Source organism: Ochlerotatus camptorhynchus, unplaced genomic scaffold, assembly GCF_037179485.1.
Source record: "Ochlerotatus camptorhynchus isolate MF236.1 unplaced genomic scaffold, CSIRO-AGI_Acam_v1.1 ptg000539l, whole genome shotgun sequence".
NCBI lineage: Eukaryota > Metazoa > Arthropoda > Insecta > Diptera > Culicidae > Ochlerotatus > Ochlerotatus camptorhynchus.
Window position 1 is genome coordinate 136891 of NW_027041022.1, and position 22198 is coordinate 159088.

Consider the following 22198-nt stretch of genomic DNA (forward strand, 5'->3'; position numbering starts at 1 on the left):
TCTAGCAGGAAAAAAAATGACGCTCTGGGATTGCATCCAATTGAGTTAAGGTCTTTAGTAAAGTTTCTTGAATTAATTAGGACTACGATTTGATAGATACAAATAGATCAAGGTTTGGCCGCAAAGATGGCGCAGCGATAAAAGCTTTTTAATTTTGCAAGATAGATATTTGCTGTCTTTCGCATGCTTGTAGAACGTAAAATTTTAAAGACATAAAAGCTGTACATTTTCGAACAACTGATATATACGAAGTTTTATAAAATTTTCCTGAAATTCATGTTTTGAGTATAATATTTTGATCGTTCAAAAGATTTTGACGTTGGATAACGTCTTTCGGCAACATACGGGGGTACAAAATTGAAAACAGTCATTTTGGATGAGTTACGAAAAATTAAAAAATTTTGAACGATAATAACTCAACCGTCTCTCGATAGATTTACGAGATAATGGCATCAATCGATTGGAAATATTTCTAGAAATTTGCTGAATATTTCAAAACTATTGATTTCATTCTGTAAACTATTGAAAAATGGTTAAAAGTAAACCATTGTCTAAAGATGGTGAAAATCGATTGATTTTTTTATATTCTTATACTTTCTCCAACCGAGACATCAGATGCGAGTATCTGACACCTCTGATATTTTCTGTTCTACTATATAAGCGTCCAACAAGGTCGCCCGTTCCATCGATTAGCCAAGCCGGTTGCCGTCAACGACCTGAGTTCGGACCACCAACCGGTGCTGACCGAGCTGGGCTACAACGTGGCCCCTGCACCGTGCCAGCGGAAGGACTACCATCGAGTCAACTGGGTCCAGTTTCGACGCGTGGTCGACCGCCACATCGACGACAACCCACCGCTCGACACAGTGGATGACATCGACCGGGCCCTGGAGGGTCTCCATCAAGCCATATCCGTGGCTGACGAAGAGTGCGTTCGACGAGTTCCTGTGAGGGGTAAGTTTCAAGCAATTGATTCCCACACCAAACTCTTGATTCGGCTCAGAAATGTTCGTAGACGCCAGTTTCAGCGGACTGGGGATCTGCAGCGTAAATACGAAATGGTCGATCTGAATCGGCAGATCGCTTCCAGAATGGTCTCAATCCGGAACGAGAGTTTCGGGCGGCTCGTTCAGAACCTGGACGACCGTTCCAGACCATTCTGGAAGGTTGCCAAGGTGCTGAAGTCTCACCCCAAGCCCATTCCACCACTTAGAGTCAATGACGAACGGCTTATCACCAACGAAGAGAAGGCCAATGCAATTGGGGAGCACATTGCCCAGTCGCATTTGCTTGGCTCTACAATCCCAAGTCCACTCGAGAACCAGGTTGTGCAGTGCGTCCAGACGTTAGATGCCTCCCCTTGTGCCGTCCCTCGAGAAGAACGGATTACAGAGGAACAAATTTGCTCAGCGCTGAAACACAGTACGAACATGAAGGCTCCCGGGTTTGACGGAATATTCAACCTAGAGTTGAAAAATCTCAGCGCGAGGGTGCACTTGCTGCTGGCTGCCATCCTCAACAGATGCTTGGAGCTGCACTACTTTCCAAGCATCTGGAAGGTGGCAAAAATCATCCCGATCCGCAAACCTGGGAAAGACCCTTCACTACCGTCAAGCTACAGACCGATTAGCCTGCTCTCAGCGCTGAGCAAGCTGTTCGAAAAATTGATCCTCAGCCGACTAAACAAGTTTGTGGAGGAACATGACATTCTTCTTCCGGAACAGTTCGGGTTCCGTAAGGGGCATTCCACCAATCATCAGCTAGTGCGGGTGATGAATAACATCCGGAGTAACAAAGCTGTATCCAAGTCCACAGCCATGGCCTTGTTAGACGTCGAAAAGGCGTTTGACAATGTCTGGCACGACGGACTTATATACAAGCTTTGTAACTCCAACTTTCCACCATACCTTGTGAAAATCACCCGTAACTATCTCCAGCAAAGGTCGTTCAGGGTGTCGTTGAATAGTTCCCTTTCGGGACAATTTCCGATCCCAGCAGGTGTTCCGCAAGGGAGTCTGCTGGGACCACTGCTTTACAGCATCTACACGTCGGACATCCCTCCTCTAGGAGACGGTTGCGTGTTCTTTCTGTTTGCAGATGACACCGCGATAGCTGTCAAGGGTAGGATGCCTCGTGAAATTACGAACAAGCTCCAACGATGCCTTGACACCTTTACTGATTATGCCACCACGTGGAAAATCAAAATCAACGCCTCGAAAACCCAAGCGATCATGTTCCTTCACAGACAATCATTAAAACTTAAACCGTCTCCCTCCTGTACCGTAATAATGGATGGTACAAGGGTCGAGTGGTCCACTGATGTTACTTATCTCGGGATGTTGTTCGATGAGAAGCTCCTGTTCCGCTCGCACATAGAGAAAACCCTAGTTAAGTGCTCCGCCTTGGTTAGGTGTTTGTATCCGCTCATTTACCGCAGATCCCGCCTCTCAAGGCAAAACAAACTGGCTGTTTACAAACAGATCATAGCCCCCGCGATCTTCTATGCCGCCCCGGTGTGGGAATCGTGCGCTCAGACCCACAGGAACAAAATCCAGGTTGCACAGAATAGAGTGTTGAGGATGATCCTAGATCGTCCATTCGACACAAGAATAGCAGACCTCCATCAAGAGGCAGAAATTCCCAAAGTAGATTCCAAAATTGATGATATGACAACTAAATTTATTCAAAAATGCAATCTTTCTGAACATGCTTTAATAAGCAATTTGTACATAGTAGGTTAAGTGTATATAGTAGAGTAGGTTAGTTTTAAGCTGTAAATAGTAGTATTAAGTAGTTTCTCTTCAAATTCTAAAAACAAAACAAACCAATCCCACCAAGGTGGTCGACCGTGTACTAAGTCTAGGACTAATTCTGTAAAACAAATTTTGAATTTTGCCCATACCTAAAGATGAAGAAAGCAATTAAATCACTTAGTAAAAATTTATATGGTAATCGTCCAAGTTAAACTAAAATAAAGATCATTTAAACTAACTTAAACTAAAAAACGCCCGTTCCATCATTGTCTATCCGATCGTCGACCCAGCAGCAGAGCAGCAGTACCAGAGCAGCGGAAGCAGAGCAACGGCAGCAGAGCAGCGGCAGCAGAGCCTGGGGGCGAAAGGGCAACTACGCCGAGCGCGTTGGAAAAATGGCCCTTTTCAGGGCCACAACATTATCAAGAAAGAGTTGAACGATTAATTTTCTAATACCTTTCCGACACTTTTTTCATGACTTTCATCGTCCTCCTGATATTCATGTGATTTTGTGGTGGGATTTTTAGCTATGTGAAATTCACATGGTTTTCATCCATTAGATACCTATGTGGTAAATTTTTTGAGTGTATGCTTCGGCAATCACAATAAAGTTTGCACGATGGAAGCGCACATCGTAAATTTCGTTCATTTTAGTAATAATTAAATTGCCTCTCTCCCCCTACCCTCTGGCAGTACATGAAAAGCCTTTTTGTGAGGGGAATTTTTCAAAAGGATGCCGATTAAAATAATGGGTACCATTTTCTGAGGATGAGATGAGGACGGTTCGTCATCCATATGAAGCGTGTCACGATCATTCCCAAGGATTCGTGGTTAACGCGTCTTATTTCTCTGGTAATACCGGTTAAACTCAATAAGAGGATTGTGATCGACTGGTTCCTCTCAAAATATCTGTTTGGATTTCATCCGAAGTTTCGGTCGCATATACTGTGCCTTTTTGAAGGAATCTCTTAGACTCTATATGTTGGTAGAATGTTCTACTTTAGTATTTTGTGTTCACCTACTAACCAGGCTCGGTTTTATTGTTCTATGCGCCCACAGTATAGGCGTAATAATAATCTAGAAGTATCGCTTCAATACGATTAACCGGTTGGCTAAGCAAAGAAGACCGGAAGTCCCAACGGTAACGGTAAATGTTGAGCAATGAAGGAACAATACAGTTCAGAATCAGTGGTCCGAGGAAAACCTCTTTTGAAGTTACTAGTCAAATCACTCAATTTATTGAAGGCAAGCAGTTTACGTCCAAAGCGGAGAGTAAGGTACATTTACCGGGATCCAGTAAACCGATGTCATTATCAGAAATCACACCACACTTCAAATTGGACGCACACCATGATCATTTCTGAAATCTCAACCGTAATTTGCTAATGAATTTCATTCCGCTGCATCAATGTAGGCCATAAGTCCAGGGCCACCGCAGCTCTGCAAGGTAGGGGAAATGGATCTAAGATTGGGCCCATCAACCTTCATCGAACCTACTCGATGAGGATATCAATTAACTAGGGAGAGCATGACAGAAAGATTCAACCATGTTTTTAATGGATTCATTTTATCACTCCTTGCGCACCACGAAGGAAACTGTTTTGAAAACGAAACTCTTTACCATCAAATTGGTCGTCCTGAAAAGGACGGATTTTGTTAAAGGGTAGGAACTTGGATCGAATTTAGGCCTTCTTTTCGGTCTTCTTGGGCAACAGGACGGCCTGGATGTTTGGCAGGACACCACCCTGAGCGATGGTCACTCCGGAAAGATGTTTGTTCAGCTCTTCGTCGTTGCGGATGGCCAACTGCAGGTGACGTGGGATAATTCGGGTTTTCTTGTTGTCACGAGCGGCATTTCCTGCCAACTCGAGAACTTCAGCGGCCAGATACTCCATCACGGCAGCCAGGTAGACGGGAGCACCGGCTCCAACACGCTCGGAATAGTTGCCCTTTCGGAGTAGACGGTGAATACGACCGACTGGAAACTGCAATCCAGCGCGGCTCGAACGGGACTTTGTCTTTCCCTTGACTTTGCCTCCTTTTCCACGTCCAGACATAATGCAACGAACGACACGAACAGTTCGATGCTGAAACTGTAATGATGACATTTCGACCGTCGAGGGTGGTTTTATACCTGCGTCGAGTAGCATATTATGAATACAGGGACGGTACAATAAATACTGTGGGTAGCAAAATACTCAAAATGGGATGAGTGTCGGTTGTCTCTACGGGCATAAAACGAGACAGCGTTGCCAGTATTCCTGATTTATTTGATTTTCCAGATTTTCAATCGTCTTGCCAGATACTAACCCAGATATCAAGAGCAAATTTTCATTACGTCGAATGTAACAAAGGTAAACAAAGTCGAGCTATCAGTGTCAATCGATGCTCCTGCTATTACACTATATACTGTCCGAATATAGGATCACATTCCATTTTTAAATGTATTTACCAGTCAAATTGCTTTTTGACGTAATCACCTTCCGATCAAAATAGTTTTCGATGTTACTTACACGCAGAGAAATGATTCTTAAATTCAAATGGATATATTTTTGGCTCAGGGCCTAATATATTTTTGGCATAGATTCAAATATATTATTCGGTTGATTCAAAGAAAAATATTTTTGAATCAAGAAACCGGTTGTAGAGTTAATAATCTGTTTGTTGATTCTAAAAACTATTTTGTTGATTAAAAAATATGTATTGTTGAAATAGTGATACAATATGTTTGAATCAAGAACAAAATACATTAGGCCCTGAAACAAAAATCCATTTTTCTGCGTGTAAGTCACCCGATTTCTATGGAGATGCCGTTTGCCTTAAGTAACAGCGCTGAGAAACCCGTGAAAAGTGTACGTTCGTCGTTTCGCTTTCTCATTATTAAAGTGAATAAATCGAACTGTTTGTTGCTAAGATGATTTCGGTGGTCCTAAAATGATGAATGGGCTGCACGTAAGGAGACGTAATTGATAATTCTCCCGCATATCCTGGTAAATACACTTTGACTTAAGTAACAATAGGGGCCACCAAACGACGTATAATAACTTTTGACTCAAAAACCAGTATTTTTTAGCATGAAAGCTAGCGATTTGCATTTGTATGATTAAAATCCGGCTAAATATGTTAAACATTGCAATCATTATGAGATTATATGTGTTTAATTGGAAATAGGAATAACTTTTCGGTTATCAAAACAAAACTTAATTTTTCTCGGATCGGTGCGAATGTTACTTACGACATAATGAAAATTTGCTCTTGATATAATTCACTTATATGTTAATACGTTTATTTCAAGAATTTTTAATTATGTTCCGGATTTTCCCAGATTTTTTAAATATGTTGCTTTAGAGAATTTCCAGCCCAAAACGAAACCGGTTGGACATGAGCGTTTCCGAATTCAGTCCAATAGAGGCGATGGGGGCAAGAAGACCATACGGGGCGAGATGGGCCACCGTTCGTTTGGGCATAATACTTATTAACTCAATCTATTTTTTTTACAAACTTGTTGAAAATGCTCTAATATGCATCTCCATGAAAACCGTATCAAAATTCAACTACATGTCTAAGATAATAATGGAAATGTAACATTAGCTCAAAATCTCTAGAATATTATAAGATATGCAGTCAAGAAAACAAGCATCGCATTCACTATATTACATTTTACTGGTCCGCTGGTTCTACAGCGAGCAATACACGTAACTGTTGCTAAAAGAACTTATGTTTCTATTTCACTTGATTCCTGCATGTTATTTTCTAGTGAAAACCTGTCAAAACCTTAACTTTTACTAGGGTGCTCATATTGCCCCGTATGGTTGTTGATCGGAGCAAAAACTGAAATTTTTCAAACATAATCATTTATTCAGTCTATCATTCCAAAACCACAACCAAAACGGCCCTTTTCAGGGCCACCAATAATTCGACAAAGAGTTAGTTTTGAAGACAATTTCTATCCAGAATATCACAGTTACGCTTAAATTTGGGGACTATACTGGGGTGTGGGAACGCTGGAAGGGGAGATGCTGTCTGTCTTCGAACTACCAACATCATTCCAAAGCTCCTCCAGGGCGACAGAGTAGAGCAAACCCAACAACATCAGCCCAACAAAACGGCCCTTTTCAGGGCCACCAAACTTTCGCAAAAGAGTTATTAAGGAATATTCCTAAAATATAATATACACAATTAAATACAACACATAACAGACGTTATCCAACGCCAACCCTGCGGTCGTATCTAGTATACAACCCTTCCAACTTTTTTTTTATCATTTCTCCTCGATCGGCAAGGATCAATCCAATCTTTTCCAGATCAATGTTATTATTTTTAGAGTACTAAACAATATATATCACATGACATTTGAAAAAATACACGGTTTTCTGAATATTTTTTTTTTTAAATGCGCAAATGAACGCAAAGTGTCGTCCATTATTCAATATGTGCATCAAATACCGTTGGCTAGTTCATCTATATGAAATAGGAGGTCCCAGAGGGAGGGTTCTGCCTGCAAATGTTGTTATGGAGTTGGCTTACAATTCACATGTACTTAAATAGAAGCAATTAAAACAGATTCCCGTAAAAAGACTAACAATACAGGCAACGAGAAAAAAAAAACACGATCTGGTACCTCAAAGTTATGCAGGGTTTTGAAAAAGATTGGAGCTCCACCGTAGGAGGGGTAATCCCCCGTCCGACAGAGATGTCCCGTCAGCCAAAAGAAAGTTAAAATGACCTAAATGTTGTTGTATAGCCCAGCGTCCTTGAGGAAAAAAAGTAGGAGGTTGTATCCAAGAAACGACCGAAGATATAACGTAGGTTTACGAGCTCGTTATCAATATTTGGCAGCTGTGTTAGGGAAAACAACTTTTTTCAGTCAATCAGTGATAATTTTGATCACAATTGCAACAGTTGGACAGTTGTGTAATTTCCAATAGTGACCTAACGAAAATTGATAAAGTATTCATTTTAGCAGGTTCGTAGAATTAAAATCCATCTGCTATTGACAGAGTTATAAATGGTCAAAACCTGACCACTTTCCGTAACGCGATCGATTGTGGTTTTTTTTTTAAATTACACCCCCAATATATTGCCGAAAGACGTAATCCTACGTCAAAATAACTGTTGCTAAGGTGGAAGGCTCGTCACCCAGTATGTCCCTAATGCTGTTGGGAAGTGCCTACTGCTCCCGTAGTAGTTGGTATTGCGGGCACAGGCATAGGATGTGTCCCACTGATGCAGTGGTTCCGCAAACGTAGCACATTCTGTGGAACTGCGTCCCACCAAAACTATATGAGATCCTTGTATGGGCTGTCCTAAGACGAGAAACCACCTTTTGGTCTCGTAGTTTCGACATATCCGTCCACCTTCTCGTCGTTCCTTTAATTCTTCGGATGAAGAGGGATTGGGATTGGCACCACTCTGCTTCCCAGGCTTCCCACCTTTTGCAGACTATCCATCGCGTTATGTCCTGTACAGGCACTTCGTCGGTGTAACGGGGGCCGGCTGGTCCAGACCCTGCCAGGCTGTCGGCTTCGCTATTTCCTGGGATATCGCTGTGCCCAGGGATGCAGGAAAACACCGTGTTCGGAGGTGTGGCCTCCATAATAGCCTGTAACGGCAACAAAGATTGCCGCAGCTTCGGCGGAGAAAACCGAGCATTGTGGTGGTAGGCGGCTACTCATCGGTGCTGAAATTCCGGCTACTCCAATTCCGACCCCGACTCCGGAAAGCGATCCGTCCGTGTATATGTGGGCATGGGTTGGGTATTCCGAGTCTAGCAGTTCGGCTACTGTTCTCTTCAGCTCTGCAGAGTTATCTCCAGCCTTGAACCTGCTCTTTATCTGACTCTCGATTTTTGAGAGAGGTATGCGCCAACTTTTGTCTCGGTATCAGTGTACCTTGGCCACTGGGGGGAGCTCCGAATTGGCAGTCATGCGGAGGAGTCTGTTCCCCTCATCGAGGAGAAAGATCCTGTCATTTCCGGAGGTCATTGCTGTAAAGGCAGCGGCTCTCGTTGCAATTGCTGCGGTTATTCGATGGTGGAAGGGCAGAAGAAGACCGGAGACAATCCGAACGTAGGTGTTGAACGTTGGTGCTAGTATCTGCACGAGCTTTTCGGTGGCGATGCACGACATCTCAAGACCATACAGTAGGTGACTATCGATGACGGCTCTTGCAACCCGGAAACGAGTGTCGCGATTTTTAGACCGGTGGGGGCGAGAGATGGTGTGGATCAAGTTGCGGCAGTCGTTCTTGATCGCCTTAAAGTGCTGCTCGAAGTTGAGGGACCGGTCAACAAGCAACCCCAGAATACGGACCGTCTTCTTCAGTGGTATGGGCTGGCTTTGAACTTTGATAGGTGGCCCGCTGACTGGCATTCCTGCTTGCTGCTGGTACCACTCACCATGCCGTCCAAAACAAAAATAAGCGGAGACACGACAGCAGCGCTCTTTTATAACTTTTCAGTTTCAAGCAGAACGATTTGCAACCAAGTGGTACTCGATTATGATGACTGGGTTTGTGGAAAACGTTTATTTCATGAATACAGCTATGAAATAACCTAATTTTAGTTTTACATTTTTCAAGCGTTTTTTTATGAAATATTGAAAAAGTATTTATTCTAGCGGATTAGAAGAGTTGTTTCCCAACGTTTTGTGTATTTGGAGTTTAATTTCATTTATAAACAACAAAGATATAAGCATTCAAAACCTAACAGCTTCTCGTGACGGCCGCAATTTTAAATTTGTCCCGTAAGACGAAGTCTTTGTCAAAAAATGCAACGACAACTATTAGTTCTCTCTGTAATTTCTACTGATCTTTGCCATAGGTGAGCAGCAATAACGAGCTGTCAAGCATATTCATGGTCACGCCAATGCTCATGTGCACTAGATTCGAACCATTTCTTAGCTACTTTATTTATGAGATATTTATCCGTAGGCTAGTTCGTCTCAGTGGATATTTTTACACAGCAAAATTGATTAACCAAAGGCATCGAACATTCCTACTTAAGGAAGTCCCTATTTTTGTATTTTTACTGTTATGGATATGAAAGAAATACCCTGATCTTGATCACTCCCATCCAAGCACCGTGCAAACCGTATGACAAAGCAGCTGGTTGAAAATCGGAAACATGGGAATAAATCTCGGCACAAACGTAAACATCACAGTTTACGATTCATTTTCCACCAATCGCAATTTGTTTCTCTCTCGCTGGTGGATGCCTAGGGGGCTAACGAGCTTTTTCGAACAATAATCCAGAGCTCTATATGCAGAGGCAGACAAGCAAACCCATCAGCTCACCGGTTCTTTATGAATATCTGGCTCTTCATCCGAATGGTTTCCAGTGGGTGAGTGTATGAGATGAGAGATCACACTGACTGCGGGGAAAATGCCCTCGAATGGGAATAAAAACTCCCCCCGCACACTTGTCCGCTGTATAGCGGTTGTTTATTTTACTAAATGGAAACGATTTAAGAGTTTGATTTATTTCGGTACTAAAATTGTTGATGGCGAGAAGGGATTTTGCAAAACCAAAAAAAAAAGGGAACTGGAAATCATTTGCTTGCTTGGTTGATGTGTTTGCACTCAGAGTGTGGATTGGGTGATGACAGTCGTTCTACGCTATGGAAGCTATGAAAACACGTCAAATTTGTGTAGGTCGGCAATGTTATTTATCTTAGCTTAATGACGTCAGGAAAGTGAAGGGTGGGCGCGGAATAATTCGTCTCAGCTGAGTGGCGTGAATGATGAATGTTTCACATTTTGTGGAAGAGTTTTTGTAAACAGATAAAGGTTTTGATGGTTTTCAAGTTTAAAACATTAATGGTTAGTTAAAATTGATATCCAATTCCCTCTACATAGACTGACCAGCTCAAAAACCCCTAATCAACTCGCCATACTACCCATATCCTGGAGCTCCACCCGGAAAAACGCTCACGACAAGCTAATTTCCCTGCGGTGCAGTATCCATACATTAATCATGTAAACATAGGAACACTTTCGCAGGCAAACACGTCGTTAAATGGTTTTGGGATTCTGCAGTATTCTATGTGTGGACTGTTGCAAAATCAGCCGAAGCGTGCTCTTTATGTTTATTCCAGCGTGATGCTGCATTTGGGAGAGTGCATCTTCCCTTACCTACTCGTTATGTTACTGCGGATATTCTGCTATCGAAGCTGACGTTGTTAACTACCGTTGGTTGCTCGTAGCAGAACATTCGGCTTTTGTTTGCACTGGCAAGCAGGACTGTGTGTGTGTGTGTGTGTGTGTGAGTTGTGTTTAATAATGAATTCAGTTTTGTTCTACTCTGTTGGGTCGGGTGGTCTGTTTTAGCAGGCTAAATGGTGCTAAGTGAAGTACATGCTTGAGCTCCGTGCTAGTTAATACGGCCATATTCGGTGAGAGTCATCCAAGCTTCGCTGTTTATTGAGACTAAAGCCTTGCTCCGACATAAGTTTTAATGCAAGCCACTGGAAGGTAAGAAGCAATAGCACTTTGTAAGAAAATACTCTGCTGGAGTGGTCAGATCGTACCTGTATGGTGTACCACGACTTGGTTGAACGATGTCAGTTTGGTGAACTGGGTGTGAGCTGTAAACCAAGTCGGATTGTGATAAATACTTGAACGAGGCAGAATTGGTCGTGCAATTTGCATCAGGGAAATGCTTCAAAGATGCCTTCGAATCCAAGCAACAAATGGCCAACTCAATGTGGTACTTCTTTAGAAATGAGCTCTGCTTGCCTATTGACGCTTTATGGTTCAGTTAGTACTCATATGGATGTAAAATTGTTGTAGTGAAATATGTAGGAATATGTTCGTCAAAGTATGACACACTTTCAAGGTGTGGATAATTTTGCATGACAGTGTTGCAAGCAAGTTTAAACTCGTTTAATCATATTTTAAATCAGTCACGCTTAAAGTGATGCAAAGACTGCTGGGACATTTAATATTCTATGTTTAGTATGTTACGCTTACGCTTTAGGATGGTTTAGCCTTCATATTCAAAGGAATTTGAAACTGATATTAGCTGAAGAATTAATTGTCATCAGTTTACCAGCCTAATTTTATTCTTATTCCTCTTCTTCATTGGATATAGAATGAACTTAACGCATACCCTCAGCTTTGTGTTCATTGAGCACACCTATAGGTACTTACATGTAATTTTCAACCCAGTGCAAATATTTATCACCGATGTTTATATTTTGATGTTTCATATCTCACAAGGGACCTGAGTGACCTTGATAGTGGTCCCTTAACAATTTTAACTTGTATGGTTGGAGATCGTACACTTTTGCAGGAGCATAACGAAAAATTGGAGTAGATGACGGCTTCTGTTTTCGGCAACGAAAACTGAAAAGTTAATCTCACTGAAATTTCTTTGCAAAACACATTCAAACGATTTCTTAATCTTTCAATTTCAACCTGATCAGAATTTTATGACTGAGCAAAGGCTTTTTAAAAGGTATTTCTTGAAATGAAACAACCGCACGCTAATTTGTAAAATGGAAAATGGAGAGGTTACCGAATAAAGCAGTCACACTAATCTAATGTTGGCGTTGTGAAATTGCTTAAAATCAAAGGTCACATTAGGCAACTAAGATGAAACGACTCTTTCATGCAAGCGTTCATATGAAACACGCTTCGTGAAGTGACATACGCCATACGAGCCAAATAATAATGGGTGATCAGAAACTTCAAACCGGAGATAAACCAGCCTGTGGCTAAAAATCTCCTTAAAAAAGATTTAAAAAAAAGTAGATACAAGCAACAATTGTTAGCGGCGCCGGTGATGTAGTGGTAAGCGTGATTTCCTCTCACCCCAGCAGGCTTGGTTCAATCCCAGTTGGCGCCGCCGGGATGTTCTGAGACATAACATCTCTGATCACGCCTTCCTTCGGAAGGGAAGTACCCAGACAACCAGAAGTCGTATAACAATGTGCAGACAGTATCGTAAATTGCTACAGTTTAAGTCAAAATCGCATATTAGAATGGCATGCATCGCATTATGTTTAAGTTAAATCGTATAGAATGCAAATTTCCTACCTATATGCGACGATTAATTTTTTCGTCGTACTGTATCACAAATCAAATCGGATTACATCGTATGACTTTTCAAATTGAATTTGTTATTACAGATTAAATCATATATGATGTTAAATCAACTCGTTTAAAATTAAATTAAAATTTGCACGTATAGGGCCTCCACTTTTGTACGTATAACCCATTTCTTTGCATTCTATACGATTTGTTTGTTTGTATATATGCTTGTATACACTGAAACCTCCGTTTACGAAGTCTTTTTTTACGCAGTATTCAATTTACGTCCCTCTTTTTACGAAGTAAATCCCAAATAACGAGTTTTCTTTTTACGAAGTAAATTCCAAATAACGAGTTTTTTTTTTTGCGATTATGGGAATCTGGAAAAAACTATGAAATATCCCACAATATGGATATTTTTGGAATCGGAGTGAGATGTAGGAACCGGAAACCCATGTCTGACGCCATTTTGAAATCCAAGATGGCGGCATCCGGTTCATGAAAAACTGGAAGATACTTTCAATACCCCACAATATGGGTATTTTTGGAATCAGGGTGACGTGTAGGAACTGGAAATCTATGTTTGACGTCATCTTGAAATCCAAGATGGCGGCTTCCGGTTACAGAAAAACTTGGACATTCTGCCATATACAACACAAAATGGGTATTTTTGGAATCGGAGTGACGTGAAGGGACCGAAAATCGATGTCTGACCCCATTTTTTAATCCAAGATGGCGACTTCCGGTTACAGGAAAAATTGGAAATTCTGCCAAATACCCCACAATATGGATATTTTTGGAATCAGGGTGATGTGCAGGGACCAGAAATCGATATCTGACGCCATTTTGAAATCCAAGATGGCAACTTCCGGTTACAGAAAAACTTCGAAATTCTGCCAAATACCCCACAAAATGGGTATTTTTTAAATCGAAGTGACGTTTAGGAACCAGAAATTGATGTCTGACGCCATTTTGAAATCCAAGATGGTGGCTTCCGGTTACAGAAAAACTTCGAAATTCTGTCAAATAGCCCACAATATGGGTATTTTTGGAATCGGAGTGACGTATACGGAACGAAAATCAATGTCTGACGCCATTTTGAAATCCAAGATGGCGACTTCCGGTTACATAACAACTTGGAAATTCTGCCAAATACCCCACAAAATAGGTATTTTTGGAATTGGAGTGACGTGTAAGAACCGGAAATCGATGTCTGACGTCATTTCGAAATCCAAGATGGCGGATTTCGGTTACAGAAAAATTGGCAAATACCACCACGTCACCCCGATTCTTAAGATACCCGTATTGTAGGTTATTTAACATTATTTTTGTGTAACCGGAATTCATCATATTGAATTTTAAAATGGCGTCATACATGGGTTTTCAGTCCTAATAAGTCACCCCGATTCCAAAAAACCCATATTTGACTATATTTCCCAGTGTTTCTGTAACCGGATGTCACCATCTTGGATTTCAAAATGGCGTCAGACATGGATTCTCGGTTCTCACAGGTTACTCCGATTCCAAAAATATCCATATTGTTGTGTATTTAACGGTATTTTTCTGTTTTCCTGTAACCGGAAGCCGCTATCTTGGATTAAAAAATGGCGTCACACATCGATTTCCGGTCCCTATACGTCGCTTCGATTCCAAAAATACCCATATTGTGGGCTATTTGACAGAATTTCCAAGTTTTTCTGTAACCGGAAGTCGCCATCTTGGATTTCGAAATGGCGTCAGACATCGATATCCGGTCCCTACACGTCACTCCGATTCCAAAAATACACATATTGTGGGGTATATGACAGAATTTCCAAGTTTTTATGTAACCGGAAGCCACCATCTTGGATTTCAAAATGGCGTAAGACATCGATATCCGGTCCCTACACGTCATTCCGATTCCAAAAATACACATATTGTGGGGTATTTGGCAGAATTTCCAAGTTTTTCTGTAACCGGAAGCCGCCATCTTGGATTTAAAAATGGCGTCAGACATCGATTTTCGGTCCCTACACGTCACTCCGATTCCAAAATACCCATTTTGTGGGGTATTTGATAGAATTTCGAAGTCTTTTTGTTAGCGGAAGCCGCCATCTTGGATTAAAAAATGGCGTCAGACACCGATTTCCGGTCCCTACACGTCACCCTGATTCCAAAAATACCCATATTGTGGGGTATTTGACAATATTTTCAAAAACCTCTTTTTACGAAGTAAATCCCAAATAACGAGTTTTCTTTTTACGAAGTCAATCCCAAATAACGAGTTTTCGTTTTACGAAGTAAATCCCAAATAACGAGGTTTTTTTTTTACGCACTAATTCGATTTACGAACCCCCTGTTTGGTTCGTAAATGGAGATTCCAGTGTATCACGAAAACAACTTTGAATATACGTGCATTCTGGTTGTCTGGGTAGAGCCGTTGGTCCCCGGTTCATGAGTTGGTGGGTCGATATATAGGGTCCAGGTGTAGGATCTGCCTTCCTGGCATCGGTAGCATTGGTGCGCAGCACGGAAAACAAGATCGACGGAAAACAAATCCAAGGTAAAAAAAAAGCAACGATTGTTGGAAAGTTGGTTTGCAGAGCAGTTCTATGACAAACGGTGAATCGATCAGATGCGACCTTCTTCGATTTGCATGAATCTAAGCTGAACTGTCAGAAACAAACTATTCTGCGTGACTTTATTTTTATATCTGCCGTCTTTTCCCACCAGTTTTTTTTATTTTCTCTTGAATTTTATATATGCTTTCAACTTCAGTGAAACTGCAGCAGCTTTATGATAGTTTTGAAACTTCAGAATAGTCTATAATTTTGGGTTAGTTCAATGATCTGTAAGGATAAGTTTAGATGAATTAAAGACAGTTCATCAACTGCTGTTAAAACTCGAGCACCCGGGAATTTTCTGGAAAGTTCACAAAACTCCAGTGAACTTTAGGAAAAATATATATAGGTGCAGTACCGGTTATGGTGACATCGATCACGCAGTTTGGCATTGCCTGGGTAATGACGCCTCCAGAGCACGACTGTTGGATACCCTAGTGGCCCAAGGTAGACAAACCTTCCGTGAAGTTAGAGATGTATTGGGATCCTGAGTTCTTCCCTACATGCAGACGATTTACGAATTCCTTTGTTTTACTGATGTTAGAGTTTGATGTGATCATTCCCTCATTTCCAAAAAAGTTCCGGCCATTGTATCCCAGTGTTATTATCCTCCTGTTTCTGTGCTACTTGCCCCTGCCCAGCCAGCATTTGGTCAACCATCCGAGAGTAGTATCTGAAGGGGGCTTTGAAAATCAGTTCCCTACCTAGATCCTTCCATTCGAAATTGATACCCATTATTCTTGAGTCCCCCACGAGTAATTAGTACTCAATGCTAACATAGATTTACTGCTGTTTAAATTGTAAATTCAAACTTTACTGATGTTCGGCTCCACAAAGTGTCACACACGACTGAGCCTAGTATATAAACGAACTTTTTAAAGAAAACTTTCCCTTGAAAAGTTTTCCCACCTTACTCCGGAAAGATATTTTCTTAAGTTTCTTCTGGCTTCGTCTTTTCCCAACTTTTTCTAAACTTCTCCGGAATTTTAGGTATGCTTTCAGCTTCTAGAAAACTGCAGGAATTAATTAGTATTTCTGAAACTTCAGAATAGTCCAGAATTTTGGGTAAGTTCAATGATCTGTAAGGGCAAGTTCCGATAAATTTATGACATTAAAAATCATCAACTTCATTTAAAATTGGAGATCCCGGAAATTTCCGGAAAGTTTACTGAACTCCAGTGAACTTAAGGAAAAATCAGACATATTTAGAAACTTTACAATTCCAAAGAATTATAAAGAAATTTAATGGTTTTCAGCCCAAGCAACATTGCTAGTTTTATCGAAGTTTTAAAGCATTCTACAAGCCTAAATCATTGTCTACAGAACCCTCATAAAACCAAAAATGTTACTTGGGAGGACAGTTCCATTTGTTTCAGGAGAACTAAAGGAACTTTAGGGAAACTCTGAGCACATCAAAATAAAATTTGGGTTTTGCAATTTTTATGCCTCTAGAACTTTGGGGTTGATACGTGTCATCAACTTCTGCACAGTGATGGATCACTCTTTTGGAACGTGTTTAATATTTTTAAATACAGAATGCTTACGTTATATCCATTTGAATTTTCAGTTGACCCATTCTAAAAAGACTGTTTAGTGCTATAAAGCGCTCTCAAGTGTACCTTTAATGACAACACCGAGTGTGGCTCTACCATGCGGATATTTTGAATTGTGATAGGGAGATCTTTAGGACTAAACTTTATTTTTTAAGATGGGTTAAATAAAAATTCAACAGGATTCAACGTAAGCATTCTACATTAAAAAGTAATGGAAGAGTCCGAATAGAGCGATACATCCCTGCTTCTGCAAAAGCTGGCTAACCTCACCGGCTGCTTTTTTTCAGTATCATGCTATTGAAATAGCATCTTTGCCATTTTTCCACTTTTCTTCAGTTTAACATTGATGATACCCTAATACATTTCGATTGGGTGGAAATCTGGGCAGTTTGGAGGGTTCATCCCTTTCTCAATGACGTCTACTCCATTAACAGGGGTTGCGCATTCTAACTGTAGTGGCAACTCGTCAAATCTGTCCAGAACTTGACGGGGCCCCGGGAATGAACGGCAGTACACGTTTGTTCAGGCATTCGTTGATGTATAACTGTCCGTTCATATTGTTCGTTGTGTAAATCGGAGTCTTCTGGTTACAGCTGCTTGTCCGCAAAAACAAATTTATATTTCTTGGGAACATCTCCGCGACCCCTGGCATCATAAACTTGTGTCGTGGAAGCTGTTTGAAGTCCAATTTGACATACGTTTCATCGTCCATAAGGATGCATCTGTTGAATTTGGTCAGTACCTGGTCATACTGCTTCTAGGCCCGCGTTTTGGCCGTGTAATGTTTTGATTTACGGTCCGGTCCGGTTGCTTAATAGCTCGATACTTAGAAACCTTCCCGAATGCGAATATTCCGAACTATACTACGAACAGCACCGAGTTGGTAGGCCACATCCACGTCCGAAAGTCCTGGATTCGCTTTGAAAGCCATCATGACGTTCTGACGCAGTTTCTGGTCCACTGTACCGCTTCGACGCCTTTATTGCACCTTCCGGGAAACAGACAAACGTTCCTTGAAACCTTTCAGCACTGCACGATGGTTTTGGACATTTTCAACTCCTTTGTACACGATCATATCGGGTTTTCATATCTTGAGTGCAGAATTAATTCTTTTCTTTTCTCATCCATTGCGTGGAAATTCAAAAAAACATAAACTTTTTTTTTTAATTTTTGCACAGGATTTCAAGAGAAAGACGCTGTAAACAAATTTCTGTCAGAATATTCCAGAACCGACCACAAAAGTGCAGTGAAACTTTTTTAAATATTGTATCTCTTATATGGGCAACTATACCATAGTTAGAGATATATTTGTGAAACTTAAAAATATCCCATATTAATTCTCATAAAACATTAAACTATTTGCACGACCCCTAAATATCAATCTTTATATATTTTTTAGAAAGGCTCTCATTTGTCCAATTTTGGTTTTTATCCAGGAAACACAACTCCTAGATAAAACGATCCAGTGCCGTCTTGTCACGCTTGTCATTTCCAGTGACATCTTAGTGATGTTTTCAATTGATTGCTGTAAAAAATCTGTACACATTCCACAATATCATCCAAAGCCAATTGCACAGTTCTGAGCTGAAAGCAGTCCCCAGCAGAGCCCCGATCTCCGAGATTCAAGATAAGGATGGAGCATCGAGTTCCATGACGCATTCGATGATGTTGTTTGATTTGCACTTGACAAGCGGAAAGATTGATGGAAGGAAGTCGTTTTGCTCCGTGTCGTCGTCATCGCTATTGCTCATATATTGCCATTTCGAGTCCTACACGAGGGTGGTCGTTTTCATTTTGAAGGATTCTTTGCGGCGAACGCTGCGACTCGAACGAACCTTGAGTGACTGATGGTGCTGGATGGTCATCGACTGAGTAATCGCTTGTTGAGATTCCATCGCTGGGCCACTTTTCAATTGCAATGCAGCAATATTTTCCTCCGACTGGGAAAACAAATGGCACCGACGTCGGCTGAGGAATTTCAATTGCTTCCAGTGTTGTGCAAAATTTGATGAGCTTGTGAAATATGCAGCCGTACAAACGTTGGGAGCAGAAGCAGGGCAAAGTTTGCTTTCCATTTTTCAACCCGAAGAATTGGAAGGGGGAAAACTATCTGTGCATATGTTGCTTTCCGCCCCGGGTGAAATAAATCTTTGATATTGCATTTTTATTCAGATTCTTGTATTATATCTCTTTGGTTCGCTTCATTTTGCTGCACGGTTGATGAAATCGTCTCAAAAAAGAGTTGGATTCGACTAAATTTTGAAAAATTTTGCTCAAAAGTAAGTTGAGATTTTATGAGAAAATCTTCCTGAATATGAGGACAATCAGTGTACAATTTTTCCAGGAAAAGCTCGGAAAATTTTACTCACTTTAGACAAAATTAGTCGAATTCAACTTCATCATTTGAGTTGCTTTCATCGTCCGTGTCCGTGGAGTACTCAGAAAACTTGTTCGAAGGGTACACATTCAAAGGAGCAAGTTTTCCCTCTGGTAAACATTTCCCTAGCCAAGTGGAGATGATGAATCGATGGAAATATTTGCACCATAACATATCGTTTTAACTTTTCAATTGCCAAACAGCAATTTACCAGTCTCTTCGATTAGACTGGGTGATGAGAGAATCGATCCGGTTTTGTGTAAACATTTAGTCAACACTTTTCACTATTTGGTTTCAATTTACCCAATCGAACGTACGGGTGTGTCATCGGTATTCCATCGGGGTGTGCCGAGGGCTGTGCAAACATTAATTCCTTGGAGTGAGAATGGAAAAGATCAATTTATGAATGTTTAGAGAATGCTGATTTTAAACAAACCAACGATCGGTGTCGGATTTCATGCCCTCGTCCTCCATAGAGATGCTTGGGCCCTCAGGGCATCGGGATGCGGCTGCTGGATTGGAGCAAAAATGTAGGACAACCAACCAAGGGAGAGTAGTTCTGTCCGGAGAAGTTGAATTTATCTTTTCCCAACTCAAGCTAGAAGCCATCGTTGTCGTGTAGCATCAATATTTAGTTTGGCAATATGTGGGCAGCCGGCTCCTTCCACCTCGTCCCAGTCGTCAGTATTGGAAAGTTCATAAAATTAAACGTGGAGTGAACTGAAATGGATTTCTCCTGACGCGGTACGTTCGGTGTGTTGAGGTTGAGATTGTGAAGTAGGTTTCCAGATTAGGTTACAGTTTATTGGAGCAAAGTTGGAACGTAAAATTTTTGGCAAAATATTTACTCTAGCGCTCCTTGTCGGTCTGGATGGTTTAACAAGCAGGCTACCTTAGCTTATGTTTCTACCATTGGGCAGTTCCAGGCCGGATGGCAAAACAAAAATTGCATTTTTGGGTTCACCTTCTCCGATTTGCATGAAGCTTTGGAGAATTGTTTGTTGTGGGAAGATATCATAGCACGAAAGGGTCGCTTCTAATCGAAATGACGTCTGAGACAAAGTTGTTAGGAAAAATAAAGTTTTACGTGCAAAAATATATACCGTATAATTTGTTTAATAGTTTTGTAAAAAGAAATCAAACAAAGTGTTAAAAAATTAAATTACATAAAATGACAATGTTCAATATTTTTGATTCTATTTTAAATGATTATTAAAACTACAAGGAAAAACCCTAAGGGGTTGTACGCAATGGTGACGTAGGACTACGTGGTCTTATATAATAAATCTCATTTTTATTTTGTAATAACTTATTTGCACAGGCTCAATCGAATAAACTTTACAGAGCCAAGTTATCAATAAATCTCATTTGATAACTGCAGCAGGAGATTGTGTTTTGTGAAGGAATAGGAATTTGAATGGGGTTCTCTCTGTTTATACTCTTTAGTATGACGCGCTTAACATAGATGGCCCACAGCAATACACGAAGAGCTACTGATTCCGATCAATAGCGGTGCGGCTCCTTCCTTTTTATATGGATGCTTATGTCAGCTGCAGCTCGCTGCTTGCAGACAGCCTTTCGTTGTGTACTGGAGAACACCACCACTCACCACGTGGTGATTGAATAAACACCATTTGGTAAGACCGGATGGAATTTGAATTTGAAATATGTGTTAGGGAAATCTCTTTTTCCAGACAATCAGTGATAATTTTAATTATCATAGCAACAGTTGCACCGTAACGTGGGTAGATCACCTTTTCGTGGTACGTTACGGGATGTAAGATCTACCACCGATTCCTAGTCCTGACTACTTCAAACTAGGGAACAGGATTTTTCAGTAATCCAAGGAACTTAGTCCTTGTTACTTTTTATGCCTTTTTGATAGTGACAAGACTCGGCTTTGTCTACCGAGGATGATCTTGAAACAAGGAAAAAAAGAATTAGTTGTCTTCATCTATGTGATTCCTAATCTTCTATTCGTTGTTCCCTAGTTTGAACTGGTTAAGGCTAGGGTTCTGATGCATGGTCATTATCGGTGTCATACCTTAATTTTGTTGCTAAGGAATCCAATTTTGACTGACAAAGGGGCGCGCCTTTGGAGGGTGTTTCAACACTCCGAAGGGTATAAATAGCGGGACCTTTCAATTAGAGTCGGATCCTTGCGATAAATTCAAGAGTGGCAATTGTAAAAAAATCGAATACTTCATTATTTCTCAATAGTGATGGAGTAATACGACATGCACTAAACTAAGGACACGGGATATACTACAATAGATCAATTTACTGGTCGCAGTAGTGCTAGGTCCCGAACAGAGGAAAAAAAAAAAAAAAAAAACAGTTGCACATTCGTGCAATTTCCAATAGCGACATATGAAAAGTCTTAATTTTAACAGATTCGCAGAAAAATTCCTATTGATTGGCGTATTAAGAATTAAAATCCAACATCTCAAGATCAAAATCGGACCAATTTCATGCCGCGACTGACTTTGATTTTTTTAAATTGCACCCCCCAATGTTGCCTTCAAGGACATGCTATGTTAAATTTAAACATATCTAGATAGAGCTGGAATTAGGCGTAACAGCTTTTGTAAACAATGAATTCTCTCAATGATTTTTAGGAATTCAAGACACGCTCACGCTTACCCTACCTACCTGATGGTGATGTTGATTTGCCTTGACTTTCAAGACATCATCGAAAAAGTCATTGTTTACAAAAGCTGTTATACCCTAATTCCAGCTCTATTTTGATATGGGAACTGACATCCGATTGATGACCTTGACAAATGTCCAAAAAGAACTCTTTTACAAATTTATGGTGATCCTGATATTTATTTATTTATTTCTACTTGTCAACAGATAAAATAGTTACCCTAATGACAATTTTCT

At 40.7% G+C, this 22198-nt stretch overlaps 1 protein-coding gene across 8 annotated transcripts in view; it reads right to left on the reverse strand.

The window, feature by feature from the left end:
* The window catches only part of LOC135713133 (potassium voltage-gated channel protein Shaw-like), a 221958-nt gene that overhangs the window by 93179 nt on the left and 106581 nt on the right, over positions 1-22198 (reverse strand). The gene's annotated exons all lie outside the window — the stretch shown is intronic.